The 26,385-nt window shown below is 50.4% G+C and overlaps 1 long non-coding RNA gene across 1 annotated transcript; it reads right to left on the bottom strand.

Annotated features, from left to right (window-relative positions):
• Positions 1–252: 252 nt before the first annotated feature.
• Positions 253–2,204, bottom strand: LOC115281547. The gene is made up of 3 exons (XR_003904371.1): positions 2,083–2,204; positions 408–680; positions 253–322 (listed from the first exon to the last, which is right to left on the bottom strand). It is a non-coding gene; the product is annotated as an uncharacterized LOC115281547 (long non-coding RNA).
• Between the last annotated feature and the right edge of the window lie 24,181 nt (positions 2,205–26,385).

Below are 26,385 nucleotides of genomic sequence, written 5' to 3'. Positions count from 1 at the left end.
CCGCATCCCAGGCCCCAGGGGTGACACTACTTGTTTTCACTCCTCTCCACCTTGCCCCCCCATCCCTGCCGGTCACCCACCCTCCAGAATAGCACCAAGCCAGAGAGCTCCACGCTGGGCTTAAAAAGGGCACTGAATTTTTCATTCTTAAATGCTGGGATGCTCTTGTCTTCCAGCTTTGCCCAAACCCCTTGGTGGAGATGGATGGGGGCGCAGAACACAGTTATCAGAAAGATGAAGCCAGGACTTGTCATTTTTTTATATCATGGAGCAGTCAGCCCTACGAGTGATGTCCTCCACTCCGCCAGGATGAGTCCAGAACCTTTAGTGCCAGTAGTAAAAAAGACTATAAAAAACACCATCGGAGAAAGGGTAATGATGAAATTTAACTGCTCCCGATCACACACCTGGGGTCTGCTCGCCGCAGAACTGGGGGGTTCGGCCACCTCATCCTTTACTGCCGTGCCCTTGTCTCGGAGTTTAAGGTCCTTCCGCTGAACCAGAACGTTGTGTCCACTGCTGAGACCCCGTCTGCCCCGACCCACCCTGCCTGGCCAGGAGCGCAGACAGAGGGAGCCCGCAGGGCAGACCCAGGCCCAGGCAGGCTTGTTGGCCTGGCAAGGGAGTCTCCCGGAGCCACTGGGTTTTGCAGAAGCTTCAGCCATGGTTGCTGTTGAAAACTGGTGTAAGGCCAAACTATGGTTCAAATTTTATTTCCTTCCTTTCTTCTTCTACCCTCCCTCCTCCTCTATCCTACTTTTATGTGCCAGGTACTGTGTTATGTACAGAGTGGCTACCAGAGTCTTCCACTGCCTTCATTAAATAGCGCTCCGCTTGTGTGATTTCTAGCCACCCACCCACCCCTCCCTCTTGCCTCACAATCATATCGCACTGCCCCTTTGTCTCTCCTAAAGCTCTCTTCTTGCCATATTGAAGTCCTTCAAAATAATTTGCTCTCCAGCCTCTGGGCTTTCACATGTGCCATTCCCTCTACCTGGAACACTCCTTGGCTAACTCTGACTTATCAGTATACCTCAACTGTAGCTTCTTCCAGAAAGCCCTCCCTGCCTTTCTCTGGATCCATGTTAGGCTTTCTTGCTAAGAGCTCCCTTGGCTCCCTGCACCTCCTCTTTAAGATTATGTATCCTCATGGTTTATTGTCATTATTTGTTTAATAAGGTCTGTGAAGGCCCTTGTTGAGTGTACTATTTTGGGTCTAGGGATTTAATGGTGAACAAAACAGACAAAATCCCTGGCCTTCATGAAGCTCATGTTCCAGTTGCAGGGGGTACAACAGGACTGTCTGTATTGTTCGGCCTTCATGGACATGTCACAAAAAGTGTGGTTGAGTTTAAGCCACAAGGGCCTGTGAGATAAATGACTAGAGCCAAGAGCCCTCAGGTCATCTGGTTAGGGAACTGCAGGCTTAAACCCAGGTCTGACGACCACCCAAGTTGCAGGATCTCCATGAACTGCTTCCTCCTTGCTCACCCTGCTCAGGCCTTGCCAGCCTTCTTGCTAGTTCTTAACATGCGCGTCATGCCCTTGCCTCTGAGCCATCACACATGCTGTTCCCTCTGCCTGGAATACTCTTCCTGCTTTTAACCTTAGGCTCACCCCCTCACTTCCTTCAAGCCTTTGTTCAGATGTCATTTTCTCAATAAAGTCTTCCCAGATACAACTGCGTGCACGCACACACTCTCTGTCTTCTCTCTCTCTCTTCCCTATGCCCCACCCCCCATACTCTATATTTTACCTTGATGTCTCCCCTTTACTAGAGTGTTAGTTCCCTAAGGGCAAGGATTTTGACAGTTGTGTTCACTGTCATAGCTCCAGTGCCTATAATAGGTGCTCAGTAAATATTTGCTAGATGGATCGAAGGGTGGATGCGCTGATGGATACAAGACACACAGAGCTGAATACAGCTTGGTGCCTGCCCTGAAAAGCCTCAAAGTCCAACCAGGGGAGAGGGACTCTGTCATCTGGGTGGGAGGCATGTTGTAACAGGTGTGGCAGAGAAAGCAACACCCCCAATACTTGTCCCCTCCCCACCTCTAGACATAGCCCTCTGGCAAGACTCACCCTTTCTCTGAACATGGAGGCTGTCGGTCTGTGGGCAGGGAGTGCCTTAAGAGGCTCCAAGGAGGGCGAGCTGGGAGGGGGCTGTGTGAGCTGGACCCCGGCACAGTCTCCCATCAGTTCCGGAGCATCTCTAGGGGAGCAGGGGAGAGGGAGAGCTGTGGAAGCATAGGATAGGGAGCCCCCCAGCCCAGCCCTCTGATGGCGGCAGCTCTTGCAACCAGAGATGGCAAAGGGCCATCCCCCAGGAGCCAGAAGGCTCGTGGCCAGCCCAAGAGCTCACCCCTGACACTCCAGTGTCCCTTGAGCAAGTCACCTTCCTTCTCTGAGCCCCAGTGTTTCCTCTCCTAGAAGATGAGACATTTTTATTGTTTTTATTGAAGTATCACGTACATACAAAAATGTATACACATCATATTCAAGGATTTTTTCATAAAGTAACATTTTCATATAACCAGCATCCTGATAAAGAAATAAAACTACCAGCTCCCCAGAGGCTCCCTTGGAGCTCTTCTCTGTTCTGGTCTCCCCCAAAGGTAAAGATTCTGCTGATTTTTAACATTGTAGGTAAAGTTTTACTCGATTTTTTTTTGAACCTTAAGGATCCTCTTTCAACCTCTTCAAAACGCTCTTTTGATTCCAAAAGTGCCTGTGGTGGCCAGCCTCCAAGATAACCCCCAGTGGTGCTTGCCTGCTGGTATTCACACTCCTGTGTGGTCCCCCACCACACTGAATCAGGGTGCTCTTTGCAACCAACACAGTTCGCAGAGGTGACAGTGTATGGCTTCTGAGGCTAGGTCATAAAGGACATTGTGGCTTCTGCCCTGCTCCGTTGGATCATAGCTCGGAGGAAGCTAGCTGCTGTGCTGTGAGCCATCTTGTGGTGAGCTCCACATGAAGAGGACCCAGGCCTTCCACCCACAACCAGCTCCAACGTACCAACCGTGTGAGTGCGCCATCTTGGAAACAGATCTTCCAAATCCAGTTAAGCCTTCAGACGACTACAGGCCAGGCGAACATACGATTGTAGCCTCATGAGAGACTGTAAACCAGAACTGCTCCCCAGGCCACTCCTGAATTCCTAACCCACAGGAACTGTGAAAGATACTAGAAGCTTGTTATCATTTTAAGTTACTAATTTGGGGAGGGGCGTAATTCACAGCAATAGACAAGTCATGCAGTATTCATTAAGCAAATATCCAGTGAGCCAAACCTCCTAGGCTTCAGTAACCCTTTGCAGGAATCCTTTTAAAAATGATCTCCAACGTATCTACTCACACTTGGAAAAAGGGCCTTCACTGTCGTGCATGACACAGACTTGGTTTAGGCTAAGAATTGCCATGACTTCAAGGTCCCTCCATGGTCTGAGGCCCATAGGACCATAGCTATTGCTAACTCTTTTGGTTTCCATAGCTCTTTTCCTACTAAAATTTTAAAATCAGAGACTTTCAGATCTTTGGGGTCAAGCAGGCCTGTGTTCATTCAAATCCTGGCTGCTCTTCCAAAATCCTGTGTGACCTCAAACAAGTAGCTGTACTTCTCTGAATCCCAGTGTTCCTCATCAGAAAAGTCAGACACCAGATGCCTTGCTCATAGGTTGTTGCATAAAGCAGAAATCACACGTGCTTCATAATTGCCACACTGGCACAGCTGGCCTTAGTGATGGTCAAATCACAGCAGGCAGCAGGCACTCCCCGGGGTATCAGGATGGGATGGGTGCTCCCCCACCTCACAGAGGCTGAGGCATGGACCTCTGGGGCTGGCCCACATGCTGTTGCACACCCTTGGCACACCCGCACCCCAATGGAGAGTTTGAAGGACCAGGTGAGCGTATGGTCTCATGACAGAGCTTGGCTGGAGATTTCCTCTCCCTCGTTAGTGTCGCCCAGGGGCCTGCACCCTCCTTAGCAGAGGCCTGGGTAAGGAAGGCCACAGCCTATTAATTGCGGTGACAGTGATAAAGGAAGGAGGGAGGCCGCTATTTGTCTTGCCCGTAACCTCTCGCATCATTCCAAGATGAATGAAAACTCATTTTCTGCTTTGATTCGGTCTAATTTCTCTGGGCCCCCTGGGCCTCATTGGGGGAAGGGACTCACAGCCCCTGCTGAGAAGGAATTGAGAAGCGGAGGAGGAGGGGTCAAAGGTCATGAGGGAGGAGGACAGGCTCTGCTAGGGAACCAAGAGCTTATGGGGGCAGTGGTTGGAACATTCATTCATTAAGCATGGGCTAGCTGATTGGATTCACCAACCAATCCCATGGAGGAGGGACACTGCTGCTACCCATTGCATGGGTGGGGCAGGTGGTGGCAGAAAGAATGTGGAATGTGGCTTGCACAAGGTCACACAGCTTTGAGGACCACTGCAGGGCTTCAGTGGGGAGGGTCCATCCAGAACCATCACCAGTTCTGGTCACATTGCCTCTCACCTGGATGAATGACTTCAATCGCTTGGAGGGTAGATGGCCATCCATGTTGGGGAGCCACCACCCCACCTGTCCATTTTCCCCCAGGCCAAGGAGAGTAGAGGGAGGGAAAGGGATGGAGGATGGACCTTTTTCTCCATCAAGGAGCAAAGACTGGATAAGAGCCTTGTGGGGATAGCCATTTTCTTTTTTGGAAGACAGAGGGAAGAGTGCTTGCTTCCTGGGACCAAAGGCTGGCTGGAGAGTGGTGACAAGCATGTGTGGGAAGGTGCTAGTACCTCCTCTCTCTTTGTGGAAAGGCAGAGGGAGTCAGGAGCCCTCAGCAGTCTGAGCTGTGGTATCCCAGACTGGTTCACCTGCCCGGGAGTTCCTGCACCTGTCCTCCCTGGTCTCTCACTGGATCCCCAGGGATGATCCCGAGGTTCTGTGAGGCCCAGAGTACGATGACCTGTCTGCTAAGGTGTCCTGGCAGCCCCAGAGAGCTGCATGGGCTTTGAAGGAGGTGGAAGGCGCTCCCTGGTCTGGTTCACAGTAGAAACTCAGCAAAGTGTGTTGAATGCACTTCATACAATATCCTCCCAAGGCTTTGGGGCCAAAGGTGGAAGTGTTACAATTGGGAGGGAGTTTTAAGCCATGTGATACATGAGTATCAATGTAGGCTCTGTAGTCAAGAGGTCTGCTGTGAATGCCGGCTCTGCTACTGATTGCTGTGTGATCCTCAGCAAATTGCTTTGCCTCTCTGGACCTCATATCCCTTATCTATAAAAGGGATATGTGATATTACATATGATTATCAGTTAGCTTATGTAAAGTAGTATTGGGTACAGGTTAGAGCCTGGGTGTGCTCCCAGGGGTAGCAGCCAGAAAAGGCTGGTCTGGGGTCAGGATGTATGTGAGAAGTGAGGGAGCTGACTCCACCTGTGCCCCAGATCTGAAATACAAATAGTCTTCCCTTCCCTCCAACTGTAGCTCCAGTTAGAACTGAGAGAGAGGAGTTCAGAGAAGAGGGATTCCTGCCTCTGTAGAATGACTGTAGCCTGGCTTTGTCTAAAAGGGTCTGCAGCCAGAGCCCTCAGACCAAGGTCCCCTCCCAGCAGTCTGGGAAAGGGGAAGCAAGGCCCTCTTAGAACCACCACCTAGCCCGGCATTCAAGGCCTTCGCAGCTTGATCCCACCTACTCTCTCTGTTCCTACCTCCTCCCACCCCCATCCCAGTCTTACCCATGTCTCCCGCTACCCAATGAGGTGTATGCTACTGATCATCTCATTCAACAGACAGAAGGACAGAGACTCAGAGAGGCTCATAGTTGGGATGCACAGCCATATCTTGCTCATTCCAGAGCCCATCTCTTAACAATCACCCTGCAAAATATATAAGAAAAATAAAGTCAGAGAATCAGTAACCATAATGAAGGTGTAAAAGGAGCTTCTACAGGTCATTCACTTGCCAATATTTGCGAAGCACCTACTAGGTGCTAGGCACTCAGAGATCATAATGATGATGAGAGTAACATCAGTGATAATAACAATGTAAATGATAGTAATAATGTGAAAGCAATTGCTAACATTTCCTGAGCTCCTACTATGTACTTGGCGTTGAACTCTAGTTCTTATAGTAGCCCTTACACAGTTACCATTATTGTGACCTATTATAGATGAGTCAGCTGAGTCTCAGAGAGGCCAAATGTCCAAGGTCACACGGATTTCATGCACCTGAGTGAGAATTTGAATGCTGGCCTGACCTTGAATAGCCACAATGCTGGTGATAGCTATCTAGCATGTGTTGGGTACTTTCTATATACCAAATGGTTTGGTAAGCACTCAAAATAACATAAGCTTAAGGAGCAGTGACAAGTTGTACACTCATTAAGCTGATCCATTCATCTGTTTCCAAGCTTGCTGGGAGATGCCTGCAGGGTTACGTGAACCTGGGTTCCAATCTTGATCCCACCACTATCTTTGGGACTTGGATGTGTTATCATACTACCCAAATCACAAGATTGTTGTGAACATTTGGAACATGCTTTATTGGGTAGGATTTATTTTTTCTTCCACCGAATTGCGGTGGGGACATGACAGAGACACTTGGAGTTCCAGGTAAAGGGAGAATCTGAAACGTAAAAGAAGTAGGAAAGGGGAAGGAGAGGTAAGAGAAAGGAAAAAGAGAAACCAGGAAGCATAGGAAATTGAGGTGAGATAGAAGAAAAAAAACAGAACCAAAAGATTGAGACAGTAAGGGACACAACAGAGATACAAAGATGAAGATGAAACACAGAAAAAACAAGAAAGAAAGAGAATGATCAGAAGTCAGGAAGATGCCGCCACAGAGAAAGTAGGTTGGAAGAGAAGGGTCCCTCAAGCAGCTGGGCAAGGACAGAAACAAAGCTAACCCCCGTGGCCCCCAGCTGAGCAAGGCTTTCAGCCCAGCTCTGCTGCTGAGCATGAAAAGCCTCTTCTCCCACATTCAAATGAATTTGATATTCAATCAATGAAGATTAACTCGCCCAAGGTAAGGGGGTTTTTACATCCATAAGGAAGTCAAATACGATTATGCAGATGAGAAAATTATCCTGAGATGAAGAACAGCTCATATATGATAATTCTGTGCAAGGGGGACTCCCATGTTGATTAGCATATCTTCAAGACCAGACCGAGATGGAGGAGGCGAGGACCCAGAGATGGGCACTTGGGGATGAGCTGACCACTGAGAGAAGTTGGCCCAAGATACTTGCTTCCTGATGGCCTTTTTTGGAAAAGATGTTTTGCCAGTAAGGCTTTGGCCAGTGAAGACTGTAATGAGAGCCTTAATCCTGCTGTGTCCATTGTGACTCCCTTGACCTCTCAAATGAGAGTGGCCCAGAGCAGGGCTTCTCAAACCTCAAGGTGAGTACAAATCACCTGGAGATCCTCTTAAGATGCAGATTCTGTTTCAGAGGGTGTGGGGTGAGGGTCTGCATTCATAACAAGATCCCAGGTGATGCTGAGACTGTTGGTCCACAGGCCACACTCAGAAGGCCTGGCTACGTGGCTCTAGTGACAATTCTCAAGTGTAGGCAGGGCTGAGCCATTTCCAGTCTCCAGGGCACTCAGAGGCCACAGACCTGGGCTGGGGCCAGGGTGGGGGACATGGAAGAGATGTGGAGGGGTAGAAGATGGAGTAAGTAACCCAGAGTGGGAAGGCATGGAGGACGCTGCCCTCAGACTACTGAGGAGACTTGAAGGTAACTGCTGAAAACAGTGCTTATTATATGTAAGCCATATATATGGGTGAATATATATATTCTTTCGGACCCCTAAGTGGAGATATTATCATTTTCATTTGAAGTTAGGAAGATAGGAAGTTGGGCTCAGAGACGCAAAGTGATTTGCCCAAATTTGAGTCAGGATTCGAACCCAGCTTGGTCCTACCCTCCAAAGCCCAGGCTTTCTGCATAGCCATTGCCTCCCACCCGCTGGGTGACCTCACCCAAGGAAGTTAATGGCTGGGCCCTGGGCCCTAATGCCTGATGGAGCCAAGGAGTCCCTCCCTACCTGCCATGTCCTAATTAGGCCGACCTCAAATGGTGGAGGCCAGAAAGCAAGAGCATGGAAGCCAGGCAGCCCTGGGTTCAGATCCTATTTCATTAACTCTGTGATTTTGGCAAATCATATTCCTTCTCTGAGTGTCAGATAGGTTCCTTCTTGGCCAAACAAGGAGGATAAGACCAATATCCAAAGTTGCCAAGAGAATGAGATGAGGTCAGGTAGCATGTGTGTGGCCTGGAGTTCAGACATAGGGTAAATTTTCCCCTTACAAAAGGATAGAGGCTGGCTGAGCCAAAGCTCAAAGATTCTAGAACTCTTTACTCCCACCTTCAGGAGCCCAGAGCCTAGGCTCCTCTTCCATTTTGTTGGTGTGACACCAATGCCAACATTAACCCAGTACTTCTCAAATAATGTGTCAGGGCCTGACCCAAGAGTGTCTGGGCCAAATCTAGGCTTATAAGCCTGTGCCGCAGGACCCCATAGGGCAGATCTCCTCTGCCCTCCCCAAGAAACTTGGGATGTGGCCCTCAGTACCACTCTCACCACGGGTGCCCCCTTACCTGTTAGTGAGCATGGATGGGGCCCTTGCATCTTTCTCTATAAAGAGGGGCAATGGGTCTGAGCAATCTCGAAGGAAACTTCCAGCACTAGCAGGCTTCCCAGGAATTTGCCCTACATGGGGGGCCAAACAGGGCTGAAACCCAGCTCCTGACCTACTCACCAAGCAGAAGTGAGGGGTACCCAGTCCTCACCTATCCATGTCTCAATCTTCATATTGCTCCCCAGGATCTCCCCTGCCCAGCCAGGGCCAGCAAGGGTGGTGTGGGGAGACACAGAAAGAAAGGGGAGGCAGAGGGATAGAAACATTGATAGAAACTGGAAGCTGCCTGCTGTGTTCAGGCTCACGTGTCTCTGCGAACGCGCTTCTCTGTTTATGTGTCTGTGAGTCTACATTGTCCATGTGTGTCGGGTACTTGTCTAGGCACCTGTGTATGTGTGTCAGCATATCCCTGTGACTTTGTGCCTGTGCATGTTGTAGATTTCTGTATGTCTCTTGCTCTATGTGTGCCTACCTGTCTTGGATGTGTGGGCCTGGATATTTGAATCAGGAGGTGTCTCTGTGTACACGTGTTTCTGAATGGGAGTGTATAGTGTAGGTATATGTGTGTGTGTTTGTGAGTTTGAATGAGCATGTGGCAGCATGTATGGATCTGAGTGTGTGTCTGCATGAGTGTGTATCAGAGTGGGCATGAATATCTGAATGTGTGTCCAAGTGAGTGTGTATCAGTGTGGAGGAAGACTATTTGGGGTGTGTATATACATCTGTGTGCGCATCTGTTTGGATGTGTATCAAGGTGTACGGGCATAGGGATATGAGTGCATATCAGTGTGGATGGTTGTAGTCTCTGTGTGTGTCTGGGTAGGTATGTGTCCGTGTGTGGGAGGGTAGGAATATGTGAGTGTGTGTCTGGGTGGACTTAATAGCTTGGAGGGGGAGTGTGTGCATGCCACCAAGTGTTTCTGCTTATCAGTTTATGTGGTGTGGGGTAGAAGAGTGTGTGTGTGTGTGTGTGTGTGTGTGTGTGTGTGTGGCTGGGTGGGTTGTAGCAGTGTGTGGGGGACTCACTGTACATCCTATTTGAGACCGGGTGGGTGTATAGCAGTGTGCGTATTTGTGTGTGTATCTGTGTGGGTGTATCGATATTTGTGGTATGTGTGGATCTCTGTGTGGATCTAATGGGTGTGTTTCAGCATGTGGAGAGTGTGTATATGTGTGCACACCACGAGAGTGTCTGCCTCTCAGCATCTGGAATGTAGGGGTGTGTATCTTTGTGTCTGAGCAGGGTGTAAAGTGTGTGTGAGCGTCTGAGTGCATGCCTGTCTATCTGTGTGTCTGGGTGGGGCTGCCCCTCCCCAGCTTGGCTGGGCCCAGGCACCGTAAACCCATCAACTCCACATGATTTTGTCAATTCTGACAGCTAACTTCAACGTGACGACAGATCTGGCCCCAGAGGACGTTAAGCAAAGACACATGAGCCTATAATTTTCTGCTTCCACGTGTGAGATGCTATAATAATCAAAAGAAAATGAGTTTCTAACTACCCCAGCTCTTTGTGCTGTTGCCTTCATGCCGGCTGCACTAATTGAATCACCCGGCACCACTGTATCAATGGTAACTTGGGTATTGGGGGGTAATCAGGCGTGTGGGGGGGACCAGCTTGGAGAGGTGTGGGGCTTTTGTGAAAGTCCCATCTGCCTCGTGCACGAAAGCCGCCCACCGCCCGCCCGCATTTGGCTGGACAAGCGAGCGACTGAAGGGCAGACCCTCACCCAGGGGAGGGCCTGGGAAGGGAAGCCTGGGGGAGGGAGCACCTGTACCCAGATGCTGTTGCTCGGGCCCCTTAGTCCCAGGAGGAGAACTGTGTGAAAATAATAAAGACCGAGACTTTGGAAATGGGCCTACCTGGGTTCACTCCCGGCTGAAGGCCCGTATGTCATTTGACCTCTGGGACTTGGTTTTCTCATGTAGAAAATGGGGAGTGTGTGGACAACCCCATCTCTCTCACAGAGGTGTTGTGAGAAGTGAGAATACATGGATTAAGCCCTCCTAGTTGCCTCAAAGAGAGGAGGTACTTGGAAGTTGCCATTACCAAATGTCTACAGTGCTTTCCCATGCCTTAGCTGGCTGTCCTGTCACTGTGTAAGCTAGGGCTCCGTGTCCCCTTCGCTATCTGAAGAAACAGGCTCAGAGAGGTTAAATAACTTGGCCACCTGTGACACAACTTTCTCTAAATACAGTTACGTGTGGTGATTTGAATCAGGACGTGTGTGTGTGTGTGTGTGTGTGTGTGTGTGTGTGTGTTTTCAAAGAGGGAGAAGGAACCATTTCTGGTAGCTTCTGGAGGTCCTCCCTCCAACAGTCCTGTGACTCAATAAAAATAATAGTTGCTCACCCTTGTATAGCACTTACCAAGGGCATTTACTGTGTATTAACTCAGGTAACCCTCACACTGAGTTTATGAGGTACAAAAGCAATTATCTGTTTCACAGATGAGACTAAAGCACAGAGAGGCTGAGTAACTTGCCCAAGGTCACTTGGCTGGCAGGTGGTGAGATTGGGCTTCAAGCCTAGGAAGTCTGTCTCCACAGCCTTCATTTTTGTCTACCACCTGTTCTTCAAAGATCCAGCGATACCTCCACACCCTCAACATCTTCTATACCGAGTCCGTCATTTGTCTCCTAGAAATACCCTCTCTGCTCACCCGATGGACCATTCCTCTTGAAGTGAGCCTCCGGAGAGGAATTGAAATTCTCCCGTCCTCAACTCCATTGTGCACCCTTAATCAAGGTGGGAGATCACCCCATGTTGCTCTCTACTTGTGCCTGACTTCCAATCAGACAGCAAATTTCCAACAAGCAGCTGCTCTGTTCCCTGGGCAGGGAAATGAGGGCTACAAAGAGGAAATTGTAATCCCACATATTTGTACAGCACTTTACTAGTGTTTGCAAAGCTTAGAGTAGTGGAAAGAGCACAAGGCTTTGGAGCCAGGGAGATCTGGGTTCTGATTCTGGCACTGTCCCTGACTGCCTGGGGGTCCTTGGGCTTGTTACTGAACATCTGTGACTTGATTGTCTCAACTACAAAATGGGAACAGTTTTCCCCCTAATATCAGGCACAAGGCAAGGAGGTCTATTCTTATCACTTCTATTCCACACTGTACTGGAGATCCTGGCCAATGCAATAGGACAAGAAGAAATACACAGATTGGAAAGGAAAGAGAAAAATCATCTTTATTCACAGACATGATCATCTTCACAGAAAACCCAAAGAATCAGGGCACTTGGGTGACTCAGTCGGTTAAGCCTCCGACTTCAGCTCAGGTCATGATCTCATGGTTCGTGGGTTCGAGCCCTGCATCAGGCTCTGTGCTGACAGCTCAGAGCCTGGAGGCTGCTTCAGATTCTGTGTCTCCCTCTCTCTCTGGCCCTCCCGCACTCACTCTCTGTCTCTCTCTCTCAAAATAAAATAAAGACATAAAAAATCCCAAAGAATCAACCCTCTCCCACAAAAAAAAAAAATTTAATTTAAAAAAATTTTTTAAACTACTAGAACTAATAACTGTAGTAAAGCTGATAGATACAGGTTAATTCACAAAAATGAACTGTATTTCTACATGCTAACAATAAACAACTGGATACTGAAATTAAAATGACATCAGTCCCACCTCACAAGATTGTTGAAAGGAATAAATGAGACAATTTTTATCTAGGAGTATCTAGCTTACCTACTTCCTGCTAGCTTCCTTGAGAGGGGGAGAAAGAAAGAGGCTGGTGGAGAATCGCACCCGATACCCAGCCCCTCCTGTCTGTGCCAAAACCACTAGGAGGGAGTATTTCTGATACGTCCTTAGTAGATGCCAATTATAAACCTTAGGGTTTTATAAACTACAAATTTGGGGAGCAGGGGCTGGGGAGGTGGCTCATAAAAAATCTGGGGACTCCCATAAAGCACTGATTTGTAATGAAGACTTTACAGAACTCTCTTGGACAAGCAGCAAAGTGGGGAAGGAAATTACATAGCACAGCAGACAGCAAAACTCTCAAAACCAGGGCGCCTGGCTGGCTCAGTCAGAGGCGTGTATGGCTCTTGATCTCGGGGTTGTGAGTTTGAGCCCCATATTGGGTGCAGAGATTACTTAAAAATAAAAAAACAACAACAACCACCTCTCTCAAAATCATCGTTAGTCTTATGTCTCCCTGACGTCTAATAGGTCATACTCTCTCACACCCCTTTTTCCTTTCTCCGTTGTCTCTCCTAAAACTCTGGCTCTGTTTCCTCTTGCCGCAATCACTTGCCAGCTGGATCAATTCTATTCTGATCCAGCTTTTGCCACTGATGACCTTATGCTCCATTTGAGTGGGAAGCTTCTTCACCTCCACATCTGACTCTGTCCTCCTGATCAGCTCTAGGATGAATAGGCATTCATTTGATGGGAGCACGGAGAGAAAGGGGAAAGGAATAGGCAGTTATGCTTCACCTCCTGGTGCTTTATCTTCTTTATCACAGGCCAACCCCCAGTAGCCTTGTGAGGTGGATATACATGAACAGTCTGATTTTACTGATTTGGAAATTGAGGCCCACGAAGAAATTCACCTTGTCAAAGTCACCCAGAGAGTAATCAGCATAGGTAGGATTGGACTCTGGTCTGTATGGCTTCAAAACCTTTATGATGGGCAGGTGGAGGAAGAGGAGGAGAAGTTTAAATAGCCCCTGTGTGGAGGGGAGGCATACTAAACGGAAACAGCAACATGCAGACCCGCAGGTATCACCATTTGTGGAAAAGGCAGGAAACACTATATGTGTTTGCTTATTTTTGCAGAACAGATACCTGAGAATACCCAAGCATCTGGGAGGTTGGTTGCCCTTGCGATGGGAACTGGGGGCTGTGGGAGCCCCCGGGGATCCATGCAAGCATGAGAGGGAGCCATTTCACTCTCCCTTTTATGCTTTTTGGAATTTGAATCATGTGAATATGTTAGGTATTCAAAACATAAGTTGTTCTTAAAAGGGAAGAAACAAATAAGTAAAAGAATAAAACATTACTCAGTAACATTAAATTTTAAAATGAAACAGTGCCCAGACATTGCAGTGCACTTGAGGAGCACACAGTGGGTCGCTTCCGGCTTTGGCCCTTGTGGAGAAGGGATGCGTGCTGGGGATCAGGGGAGAGAGTCTGAAGCAGCAGGAAGGCCCTCTCACCTCTGGCGCCCAGGACGCTCCCTTTCTAGTCTGATGAGTGAGGGGCTGGCAGAGAAGGAGGGGGTGAAGAGAGACGTCGGAGATGGGACGGGACATTTGGGCAGTTGGGGCGATTTGTCGCCATTTTCACGGGCAGACTTGGGAATTAAGTGGCATGAAATTGAGCACAGACCAGGTTCCCCCCAGAGACAGGGCAACACTGGCCCAGGAGGGGAGAGTGCGAGGGGGCGGGGTGGGAGGGGTGGCCCGTGCCACGCTCTGCTGCTTCTGGGTGCAGATGGAGGGAGAATGGAAGGGGGCTGAGCCAGCTCCTCCTCCCCAGCCCCTCCCCGCCCTCTTCTCTCCTCACACAAGCAGAGGGTCTACCAGACCCTAGCGTCAGGCTGAGCCTGGGCTGGCTCCCTTGTGCCCAAGGACCCCAGGGAGTCAAGGTTGGGGGGTGGTGACCAGGCCAGAGCCCGATTCAATGGGTCTCTCAGACCCATGTTCTTATCATCCCAGCATCCCTGCCGCCATTTTTGCTCAGTGCACAGAAATGAGACTAAGGGGAGATTGAGGATCTTTACTTATTTCTGACTGGGACAAAGCATCAGTCAAGGACTGAATGGGGGCCTGGGGTCCAATTTGAGTTCCAATAGTGTGGCCTTGAGTGAGTCACTTATCCTTTTCTGAGCTTCCCTCTCCTTCTCTGTAAAATAATAGTAATGCTCAGCATATATATGTGATGCTGACAATGGGCTTGGCACTGTTCTAAGTGTCTTGTATACTGTGTGCTGATACATTTGATCTCAGAAATACCTTATCAGTAGTACTGTTATCAGTTGCACTCTCATTGTACAGATGAGAAATCAGATCATCCGGCCAGTGAAGGAAGAATATGGGATTTTCTGTTTACCATTCGGCTACCTCAGGGAGTCAAGGGGAAGCTTAAATGAGATAGTGGACATTTATAGTGGCCCACATGTAACCCATGTTAGCGCTGTCATCCCTTCAGTGGGAAACAGGGTGCTGGAATACAGATCTTCAGGACTGGAAGGAATGGACCAGATCATCTCATCTGCACTCTCATGAATTTAACTCATGGAAATTGAATGCTCGGGCAAGAGAAGTGACTTGCACAAGGTCACACATCAGGAGGGGACTGGGCTAGGACTGAAGGAGTCAGTGACCCAAGCCCTCACTCTTCAGAGTCCTGAGAACAGCCTCTGGACTTTAGGGAGGGCAGCCGACTTTTCCTTCCAATGAGGAAAGGCATCAGCCTGGGAATCTCAATCCCCGTGGGCCCTGTGGGCTCCAAGTCCCCCCTCCCCAGGTGGAGTGAGACTTGGCCTTAGCTGTGGTGGGAGTAAGGAGAGTAGACGGCCTCAGTCTGCCAACCTGGGCACCTCCTCCTGGGCAGAGCTTTGCCCTACAATTAGGAAGGCAGTGTTTGCCTCAGCACCAGGCCCAAAAAGCCCATGAAAGCCACGAGGAGCCCCGCAGGTGGCCGGGGGGAGGACAGGCCCCATGGTGCTTAATAGGACCTAATCTCTGCCAGTGTTGTTGGAAATGAAAATGAAAAACAGCCGCGATTTTGTGGTTTAAAAATTAGCATGTGTGCCTACATCGTAAGCCCCTGGCCTGCATTACCATACAGATTTATCCCAGGCCCAGCACGCGGCCAAAATATGTAATTACACACAGGCTTGGGGTGGAAAAGTTGCTCTCCGCTTCACTATCTATTGAATATGGATTTTTTTTTAAATGAGAGAGAGATCTGGTATTTTGTGAGGGCCCTACTTCATGAGGGACAATGCTGGTGGTGGATTCAGGGAAAGGGAGGGTCTCAGCCACATCAGCTGTACGGGGGTTGAGGGTGCCCATGGATGTGTGAACTTAAGAACCATCTCCCTGGGCTGAGGGGAAAGGAGAGGAGGAAAAGGAAGGCTTTGTATGAAGTACTGCCACCTCCATGCTTCGGGTCCCCATTTAGTGCTCACATCCACATTCTTGCCTTAATCTGCACAGGAAATCTGAAAAGTCAGTGTCCTTATCCCCACCTGAAAGATGAGGAAACTGAGGCTAGTATTGGGTGAAGTCCAGGATTCCAACAAATGACTCCAGAGTCTGTGCTCTTTCCAAAATGCTACATACAGGCCCCAACTTTATTAGGCTCTCTTCAGCTGATGATCACTGAGCTGAACTGAAGTCATTGGCAGAAGAATAGGGTGGTGGAGGCAGGAAGGTGGGTCAGTTTTCAGCCATGAATACTGAAGGAGAATTGGGGTCTTCACATGGGGACCGACGGTAGGAAGAGAAAGAAAAACAGAGAGCCTAATCCATTAGCACAAAAACTGACACACAGTAGATGTAACAAATGAATGATTGATAGAATGAATGGACCCTGAAATAAAAAGCAGATCTTTATTCAGGGTTGGGTGGTGGAGAATGTCATATACTGAGGGAGAAGAGTAAATCAACATCCTGATGTGGGATCAATGTCTCCATCCAGAGTCGGATGGGAAAAGAGTCCACATTCTAATGTAGGGATCAATAGCCTTGTGAATGTTTGGTTGATCCGTGTAATCTGGTAATCAGTGTCCCATGTGGGAATCAATGTCCCAATAGAGTCAGTTGAGAGGAATCAATGTCCCACCATAGTGATGGGGAAGGGAATCAACATCCCAATGTAGAGATCAATGCCCCAATTCAGAAATGGTTAAAGGGAATCAATGTCCTAGTATCAGGATCAATGGGAAGCAATGATATATAACAATGGATGTGACAGTCAGTGTCCCAATGTGAGATCGATGATAGCCAAAGTCCCACTATCAGAATGGATGGGGTCCGTGTCCCAATGTACACACAGCTTACCAATATAGAGAACAGTAGTAGGGTACCTATCCATGCCCTGTAGGCTTCCCTCGGTGGCTTTTACTTCTCTTGATCCAAAGTTACAGTTCCCAGACTCTCTTGCTTTTTCGACCTCCTAGATAAGTCCTCCACTGCAAAAAATGTGGGATGAGGGCAGTGCTCTTCCCGTCACATGACCCAGTATGGTTATCCATAGCAGTTTTCCTTGGAGGACTCCTGTTCCCCATCCTGTCTCTGGGGTATTCCAACCCAGAAGAGGCTACTTGCTTTCTGGGGACTATTTCCCACAGGGAGACCAGGCCTCAAGAGCCCCCCAAGCTGAACCCAAACCCGTAGCAGGTGAGATAGTTACAACCAGTCGGTTCTTGCCTGATTGGTCAGATACATGTCAAAAAAAAACCCAGTTATTTATGTTATTTAAACATTGTATCTGTCGTTTGAATGATTGCCTCCCCCATTTTACAGATGAGAAAAATGAGGCCCCAGAGGAGTGGTAGAGATAGAACTAGAAGCCTGATTGCCTGTCTGCTGGCTCAGCCCTTTTCCAGCTGCATTAGGTTGACATGACAGAATCTCCCATGCCCTGCCGACACCACCACGCCCTGACATAGGTGGCTTCTGAGAGTTTATCACACAATTTGGGCAAAGGGATTAAAAGCATCCCCTGCCCAAACCTTCACTTTCCTGCATCATTCCCATCACCCTCCAACTCCCAAAAGCTGGGGAGCAGGAGGAAGGCCCCTGTTGCTTTCCAAAGTTGGAGACGGAGCCAGAGAGTGAGATGGGTAAACCCCCCCATCCTCAGCCGCCACAGGGGCTAAAGGGGAGGGTGTGATTTTTCTCTCACTCAGACAAAAGCCTGGCCGTGGCATCTGTCGGCCGACTCTTGTGTCTCGCAGCTGCTCAACAGTCAGACCCAAGGCAGGTGCCAGTTTGGGGAGGGAGGGGACATGGACGCAGGCACTCACACCCCACTTCCTCCTCCTCCACACACACCCCTGCACATGCAATGCCTCCTGGTGCTTGTCCCACCCTAGTAAGTCCACCTTGTACCTCTAAGAATTAGCACTTTGGGGACAGGACCTCCCATCCCACATGGCCCCACTGCCCTTCCCCCCACTTACTTGTGCTGCCAAGCCTGCTGCCAGCACCCTTGGGCACCTTTGCCTGGCCAAGGAGGAGCTAGGAGGAGGGGGTGTCTGGCAGGAGACTGGACCCTTGTGCCTGATGGGATGTCTCTCACTTAAGCTGCTCTTACTGGGGCCAGAGGGCTTCCTGGGACCTCCTAGGAGGCTGGAGACTCCAGTTCTTCAGACGAGGGGACCCAAGATCACAGAGAGGGGCAGACACTGACAGTAGAGGAGAGAGACAGAGCATGGTGCCTTGTCAGGCAAAGCAAAAAGAGCAGACAGTGTGAGCGTCCACAGGTGAAAGAGCTACCCGTGTGAGAACACACCCAGACAAACACGAAGATGTGTCCGTGCACAGTTTTGCCACACACACATTTGCATGCACACACAGACACACACAGGCACACACAGGCACACACAGACACACACAAGCACACACAGAGCAATGTGACAAGTCAGAAGAGTATTTCAAACGCCCAAACACTCAGAACTCTGCGGTCTCCATGTTTTCAAAATATTTATTTATTTGTATACTTATTTATTTAAATCGCATTACCACCACTCCCACTCTGGAAAGAAAAATTTTAAGGCAGCTGAGACTCTTCCATTTAGGCAACTAATTGTAAAATCTATTTTATTGTCCACATATATTTTTTTTAATTCTACATGCAGAGGAGAATGTGGAAGGGCAGCTGGGAAGGGGAATGGTGAGGGGCTGCCCTATTAAGAAGATGATGCAGGAGGAAAAGAGTATTTCTGTGAAAGCTGCTTGGAGGGGGGAAATGTATAAATTTTATACAGAGATGCTTCTGGGCCCCTCCCTGGTGCGGTCCTCTTGACCTCTTCCTCCCCGCTCCCAATCTCCCGGTCGCCTCCCTCTTCTCCTCCCTGCCTGACCAGGCTTCTCCTTCCCTCCCTTCCTCCCTCCCTCCCTTGCAGCCCCCCCCTCCCCAGGGCCCCCTCCTCAGATGCAATCCCCCTGCTGTAATTTCTGGGGGAATTGCTTCATCTCGGGTGCAGATATATTTGTGTCAAGGTGCAGCTGCACAGATAGCCTTCCTCTATGCATAGTAAGAGGGTTTCAGAGAGAGAGGTTGTGCCCAGAGCAAGGCCTTATCAGAGCAAGCTGCCTGCCATTTATCTGATTCCCCATCAAATAGGAAAACGGGCCTCAGGCTGCTGCTTCCACTTTCCTTGGGAAAGCCATGGGGGGAATAATAATTTACTCCAATCTTTTTGTTTCCAGCGCTCACCTTCAGCCTGACACAGTCCAGGGTCTCTCTGCCACCCCCTGCACCCAGCAATGCCAGCCTCCGAGTACAGGGCTGGGCCCCATCCCCCAAGGGTCCACCTCAGGATACCCCCCAGAAATGCCCTTGTTGGTTGAGTGGACCTTCATAATGGATTGACAGGAGCCGGAGAAGATACCCTTTGGCATCAGGGAGTGTAGATGTAGGGGCAGAGAGGCAGGGACCCAGCGGGGAGTGGGGGAGGCTTGGCCTGGCTGCAGGGGGCCTGGCTCCCTTCCCAGCCCCCACACATATGCAGATCCCCCTTGAATACTCACTGTGTGTGTGTATATATATATACATGTGCATTTGTCAGACTTGACCCTCTGAGCATCCTTGTAGGAGGACCCATCAGTGCCTTCATCTGTGTGTGTCTGTCCATCTGGCTCTCTGTGTCTGTGGTGGAGATGCATGGAAGACTGGGGGCAGTGTCTGTTCTGTGTCACAGACTCTGACCTCCCACCTCGGTTCACAATTCCAATGGCCAAGAACAAGCCCAAGACAGGATGACAGGGACTGTCTGAAATCGGGTGAGCAGTGGGTGAGGGAGGGGTCCGAGCTAGGCCTGGCAGCAGTCATCTTGCCTCACCCTCCCTGGTGGAGCTTCTCTGGGGGCGGCCGGCAGCCCATCTGGTGCAGGAGCTTCGGAGAGGTGGAGGGGGGGGCTCTCCCCACAGGCCAGCCATAAATCACAGTTATGCGGCTGGGGGGTAAGGGGTGGGCGGGGGCCAGGGGGCAGCCTCGCAGCACAGGCGGGAGGGGGCAGAGAGGCCAGGGTCAGGTACAGCTGTAAATTGCCACCTAAATGCTTGCAAGCGAAGGCTAATCAGGGCGCTGTGACAGAACACACCTGGCCCTGCCCAGCCCCGGTGGTCACACTTACATCTGTGCACTCACAGATATAAAAATACACCTGGACGTGTTCCACACCCAGAGCTGGGTACTCCAAGGTGTGATACCCATACCTAGAGTCACAAAGACACATGTGCACACCAAACTTACTTCTGCCATGTGTGTATGTGTATCACACACACACACACACAATCACCGGCAGCTCTGTACCCACTCATGTTCATTCAGACTCAGGGACACAAAGATCTAGCTAACACACCTCAACATAGGCACCCACACAGGTGCGGATGCAGAGCAGCAGGCAGGTGTACCACACGGAGAGCAAGCACAGCTTGGAGGGCAAACCCCCTGCAGGATAGACTTAGGACCACAACGAAGTAGACATGCAGGGCGCCTGGGTGGCTCAGTCAGTTGAGCATCTGACCAGCTCAAGTCATGATCACGTGATTTGTGAGTTCGAGTCCCGTCAGGCTCTGTGCTAGCTCGGAGCCTACCTGGGATTCTCTGTCTCTTTCTCTCTCTCTCTGCCCCTCCCCCACTCATGCTCTTTTTTTCTCTCTCTCAAAAATAAATAAACATTTAAAAATAATTTTTTAAAAAAAGAGGTAGATGTGCTTAGTGGAGCCATGCCACCCACAGGCCCAAAACCTCAGTGCCTGGATTCTCCTCCCAGCCTCTCAGGTGTCACCCACGCTTCTAGAAGTTCAGCCCTCATCTGTCAAGAGCTCGCTACCTTATCTGCCCTCTTCCTGTGCCCATGCTGCACCAGCATTTATTAAATGCCTACTCTACATCAGACAGAGCCTACTAATAGGCTAGACTCTTGCAATAGGATTTCTGCCTTCAAACTTAAAACCTAGCCCAGAAGATGGATAAACAGGCAGACAATTGCAGCACTCAGGGACTCTTGCTATGAGACAATCTAGCCCAAGGCAGTGGGAGCACAAAGTGGGGGCATCCAATCCAGTGAGAAGCTGGAGAAGGAAGGCTTTCTGGAGCAAGCTCTGTCTTAGCTTGGGTCTGATAATAGGCAGGAGCCGGCCAGGTAGAGAAGTGGAGTTGAAGAAAGGATGTGCCCAACCCCAGAGAACAGCAGTGGTAGAGGGTAAATGCTGAGGAGCCCTAAACGGCCCTTGACCGTGTGGTGGTGCACCCCATAAGGTGCTTAGCTTGGAGCCTTAATGCCAGCAGAGATACCCACTGCACTCCCTCACATGGGCCATGGACCCAGGAGGGAGCTAAAAGCTGGACCCAGCCTTCCCAGCAGGTGTTACAATCAACCTGTGTACAGGGTGAGGGCAAGGTGGCTCATGAGGAGGACTGAGGGCAATGCCTGCTAAGCCCGAGGACAGGGACATGGAGCCTTCTTGCTCAAGCCCCCTGGTTTACTACTCAGTTTCTTCTCCACGCTGGAGCCTTTTCAGACCTGCTCAGTTTCCCTCTCTGAGTTCCATGGAGCCATTTCCGGGGACCAGATGGGGGGTTAAAAGCAGGGCTCTGGAGCCCCCCATTCTTGGTCTAACCAATTATCTGCTTGCCCTGTTGGACTTCTGAACGGGACCTCATTTGAACAAAGGACTCCATGTGTGAAGATTGTTAATCTGTAGGACAAGATGCAAAGTCAGCCTGGCATTCAGAACCCTCCCCAACTTCTCCCTGCCCACCCGCACTCCTGTGACGCAGCCTCCTGCTTCCCTCCGCCTGCCACTCCGCTGTACTCCTCCACCCTCGCCAGCCCTTCCCCGTCCTCCAGCTCCGTTCTCTCTCCTGTCCAGCCATACTCCAACTCATTACTTTTATTTTCAAACCTTTCTTGGGAGCCGGCAACATTGCAATAGACACATTATCTCGTTTCATCTCCTTTACAAAATTCTTCAAGGTGTAGCCTCATTTTACAAGTGAGGAAACAGAGCTTAAACAATCTGCTCAAGGTCACTGTCACCTTGAGAATGCTAAGGGAAAGGTCATTCTAGATCCAACCTGAGACTGCAGGCCCAGGATCCAACCCCCTCTCTTCCCTCCCACCCCACAATGACAGTGGAGCAGGGGCCTTCTTGCACCGAGGCCACAGTAGTGACCAGGAGAGGAGGAGGAAGAAGGGGACGCAGGCATTCTTGGAAGCAGAGAGAGGGGCAGGGGGTCCTGGCTGAGGGCTGGAGGGCCCAGGGCAGTCATTGCAGGAAGGCAGTGCTTGTGGGTCTCATGCTCAGAAGTGGAGGCTATGACCGTTACATCATCCTCGGGGGTGTCTTGCTTGTCTTCCCCCTTGATGGGGTGGCCTCCTGAAGTCAGACATCAGTGCCTCAGGGAGGCAGAACAGGAGAGAAGAGAGCAGAAGCTCTGGGCTTTCAGCCAGGCTTCTGAACTTCTTAGAGCCTCAGTTTTCTCATCTGCTAAATGGGGATGATGGTATCTGCTCAGGACTGTTGAGGGAATTAAATGTGGCCGTGCCAGGAGCCTGCACATGGTAGACCTTCCACGAATGCGGGCAGTTTGCTCCCACCCTGAAATCTCAGGGTGAACTGGGTGCTTCCCAAATGATGGGGGTGGCCGGAGGTGGGTCGCAAGGGCTGCAGTGGGCCTCTGTTCTGGGCCTGGCTTGCAGGTGAGGCATGGGGGCAGTGTGAGGGACCGATGGCTCATTTTTCCTCCTCCTTCCCTGCCGGCAGTCCTCTCTTGCTCCAGGAAACAAGCAGCCCCCTCAGAGTTTAGCAGATAGAGAAGATCAGGAACACCAGGGCAGCCATTTTCTGGAGGAACTCAGCTTGTTAAATGTCTGTCTCCCTGTGTCCAGCTGCCCCGCTGCCCACCTCACAGCCGTGCAGAGGCCTCTGGTCCCCCTCATGGACCACCGAGAGTGGGACCAGTGCCCCCCATCACCAACACAGACGGTGACCTGATGCAAATTGGCAGGCAAAGGATGGAGCAGTCGATATGGATTAGAAGGAAGGGCCTCCCCTGGCCTGGGATGTGGGGCCTGGGGCTCCGCACTGCTCAGCTTCTTTGCCAAAGAAGCCAGCTTGGCTGGCAGCCAGCGGGCGCCCAGGTGGGAGCCACAGCCTCAGTCCGCTGCTTCACCCTGCCACAGAGCCCTGAGGAGCCGAGGACACCGAGTGGGCAGAGGTGTGTAGAGAGGAGGGAAGGAATGCAAGGAGGGGAAGGGGAGCGGAGAGGCAGGCAGCTCAGCCTCAGGCCTGACTGGCTTCACACCCCCCAGCCAAGTGAGTTTTCTTAGTGTTGAGAAAATGGTCAGCAGCTTGTCACAGTCCACTGACTCCAAACAGCTCTCTGGAAACATTGTTGAATTTAAATCCAAACACAGAGATCCCCGCATACACGCCTGTCACCCCTCCGGCCCCTTCCTCAAACGCAAACACAGTTATCTCAGGGCCGCACACACACTCTGTGTGATTCAATTCAGTCCAAAAGCATTTATTGAGCGTGTGCCAGGCACTGCAACCACAAATGGCCTCATGCCCTAAAGGAACATATATCCTAAAAGGAGGGACAAACGTGGACAGAGGTCACTATAGGGCAGGGGAACAGGTGCAGTTACAGGAATACAAGCCATGTACCGAGGAAAAAGCAGTTAACTCCGGGGTCAAAGGAGGACACTTTCTCAGCAGGGTTTTTAAGGATGAATAGGAGTTTACCAAGTGGACAGAGGACAAAGAGAGGATCAGGATTCCCTGCCTCCTGCCATCTCTGACCACACATCGCACTCACCGTTTTGCGGACTATGCACTTTATGAGCTCCCCGTTCTCGATGCTGCTCCGATCGCCTAAAGTGTTCTTCCCCTCCTTCCCATGACTATTCCTTACTTAACCTTTGAGACTTGCCTTGGCAAACTACCTTTTCCCCTGAAAGCACTAGAGACCCCTTCTAGATGCTGCCACAGTGTCCTGTGCCTCCCCTTGCCCAGTTCTCAACACCTGCTTGCGCTTGTTTGCTCCATGGGGGCAAGACAGGTGCTCCCCGCAGCATCAGAGACAGAACCTGACACATTTCAGGGGCTCATCAGAGATGTGGGTGGGTTGATATTTCAGATGGCTGGATGGCTGGACACATGGACAGGTGGATGATTTGTTTCAGGAGCTGCAAGTAAGTGAAAATGTAGGATTGCAGAGGTATGCAGAGTACAAGGGGGTGAGATGATGGTGGGAGAATTGTGGGACATGGAAGGGAAGAGGTGGGCAGGAGTGGGAATGTGGAAGGGCTATCGCCCGTGTCTAGTGCCCACTGGCATACGGAGTGAACCCTGGAACATTATCAGTACAAGACCCCTTTGAGATAACATAGTCCTAACCTTCATTTTATAAATAAGAAAGCTGAAGTCCAGAGAAGTGAGGTTTAAACCACTCAGAGGAGAAATCAGTGGCTTTGCTGGGGTTATACCCCCAGGCTTGAGCTCCTGGTCCAGGGCACACTCAGCCTCCTATACCCCAGGAAGGAGTTCGGAGGTGAGACCACCTCACACACACATAGCACCAGTACCCATCAAAGCCTGTGCCTGAAACCAGCTCAGGTCTGATCCCTGTGGTCAGAAGGATGGGGCAGGATGGTTGAGTAAGTCCGGCCCTCATGTCCATGCCAGAGAGAGGAGAGGTCAAGGCACAAGGACTGACAGCTTATCAAGTGACCTGGGAAAGTGGGGTCAGTACTCTAAAGGAAAGGAGTGCTGCTACCAGCAGACAGGGAAGCAGAACCATCATTGTCCTGGACAGCTGCGGCCTATTAGAAAGAGTACTCAGAAATAATAATAATGACAACAGTAATAGTAGTTTTGAATATGCCATGCAAACCGCGTGCATGCACTGTCTCATTTAATCTCATGTAAACCTGGAATCCGAAGACTCGGATGTGAGTCCCAGCTCTGTGATTTACCAGCCCCTGGGCCTGTCACTGAACCTTTCTGACCCCATCTCCCCATCTCTAAACTGGGAAGAACACAGCGCACCTTCCAGGAACTGTTGCGGGGGTTCTCTGTCAACCACGAACAAAGTGTGCACTGCTGGAGGTAGGAGAGGATCACGGCACTGGTTGTCCATTGGTCCCAAGTGGAGACAAGGAACAGGGAGAGGCTTTGAGCAAATCAGAAGGTGTTCAAGGCCAAGGGAGCAGCAGGCTGGCTTCCAGTCTGACTCGGCAGGAGAAACATGTCCACCCAGGGCACAGGAAGCCCTGTTCTGGGGTCCCCCTGGCCTGGCCACTCTCCTCCCCTCCCGGAAAAGGGGGTGAAAAGAGGAGTTAATGGATGACAGGGCTGGGCAGGAAGAAGAGAGGATTTTTCATCTTAAAATGTTCTGAAATAATTCATATTTGCTTTGCAGGACGGCATTGTATGCTTGTCAGCACTGTAATAACTTCTGGGCCTTTATTTATTGTTTTGCCTTAATGATTTCGTGTTGCTCTGGTGTGGAGAATTCACAGTGTCTTGTAACACATAATGGCAGAGAAGGCCCTGGCCGTGGCAGGCCCTGGCGGGAGGGGGTCATGCTCCCCGCCCAGACCCTGCCCGTCCCCCTGGAGATGGCGGAGTCTGGAGTAGGAGACAGCAGTGGTCAAGCTCTGTGGAAGGTGCTTTATCTCGGAGGGCCAACTCTCACAGCATACTGTGGAGCTGACCCTTTGATCCCATTTTACGGAAGTGAAAACTAAGCGTTTGAGAGATCGCAAGACTTTGCGTCAGCAAGCTACGATTCAAACACAGGTCTGGGGGTGCTTGGCTGGCTCAGGAGGTGGGGGGTATGACTCTTGGTCTTGGGGCTGTCCGTTTGAGCCCCACGTTGGCTGGAGAGATTACTTAAAAATAAAATCTTTAAAAATAATAATAATACGGGCGCCTGGGTGGTTCTGTCAGTTAAGCGTCTGACATCGACTCAGGTCATGATCTCATGGTTCAGGAGTTCAAGCCCAGCATCGGGCTCTGTGCTGACAGCTCAGAGCCTGGAGCCTGCCTCGGATTATGTGTCTCCCTCTCTTTCTGCCCCTCCCACCCACACTTTGTTGTTGTCTCAAAAATAAATAAACATTAAAATAATAATAATAATAAAATAAACACAGGTCTGTTGTAGTTCAGCCTTCTGGATATGGGGGTGGGCAGGGGTCTCCAACTGTGGTGTGTGTAGAACTAACCTAGGGAGAATCTCTAAAATACGGGTCCTAGGACCCAAGTCTGGAGACTGGGCTTGAGTAGGTCTAACACGGTGCCTGAGGCTTTGTATTTACCAGCTGCTCAGATGAATCACAGCCACGTTTGGGGACTCAACTGGTGGCTGAAGCCACACTAGTCACACACTTGGCCCCTATTCTTTAAGAGTTGTGGTCCCACAATCGGCCATCTCTGTCACAAACTCCCTGTCAGCCACTCTCCTGTGTGCCTGTCATACTCCATCCTGCATCACTGAGAGCTTGGACTCCCCACCAGACCTCTAGCCCCTTCAGTGAAGCCAGGAAAGGAAGAGGAGGGGAGGG

The sequence above is a fragment of the Suricata suricatta genome, chromosome 17 (assembly GCF_006229205.1).
Source record: "Suricata suricatta isolate VVHF042 chromosome 17, meerkat_22Aug2017_6uvM2_HiC, whole genome shotgun sequence".
NCBI lineage: Eukaryota > Metazoa > Chordata > Mammalia > Carnivora > Herpestidae > Suricata > Suricata suricatta.
This window is presented reverse-complemented; position numbering and strand designations above follow the sequence as displayed.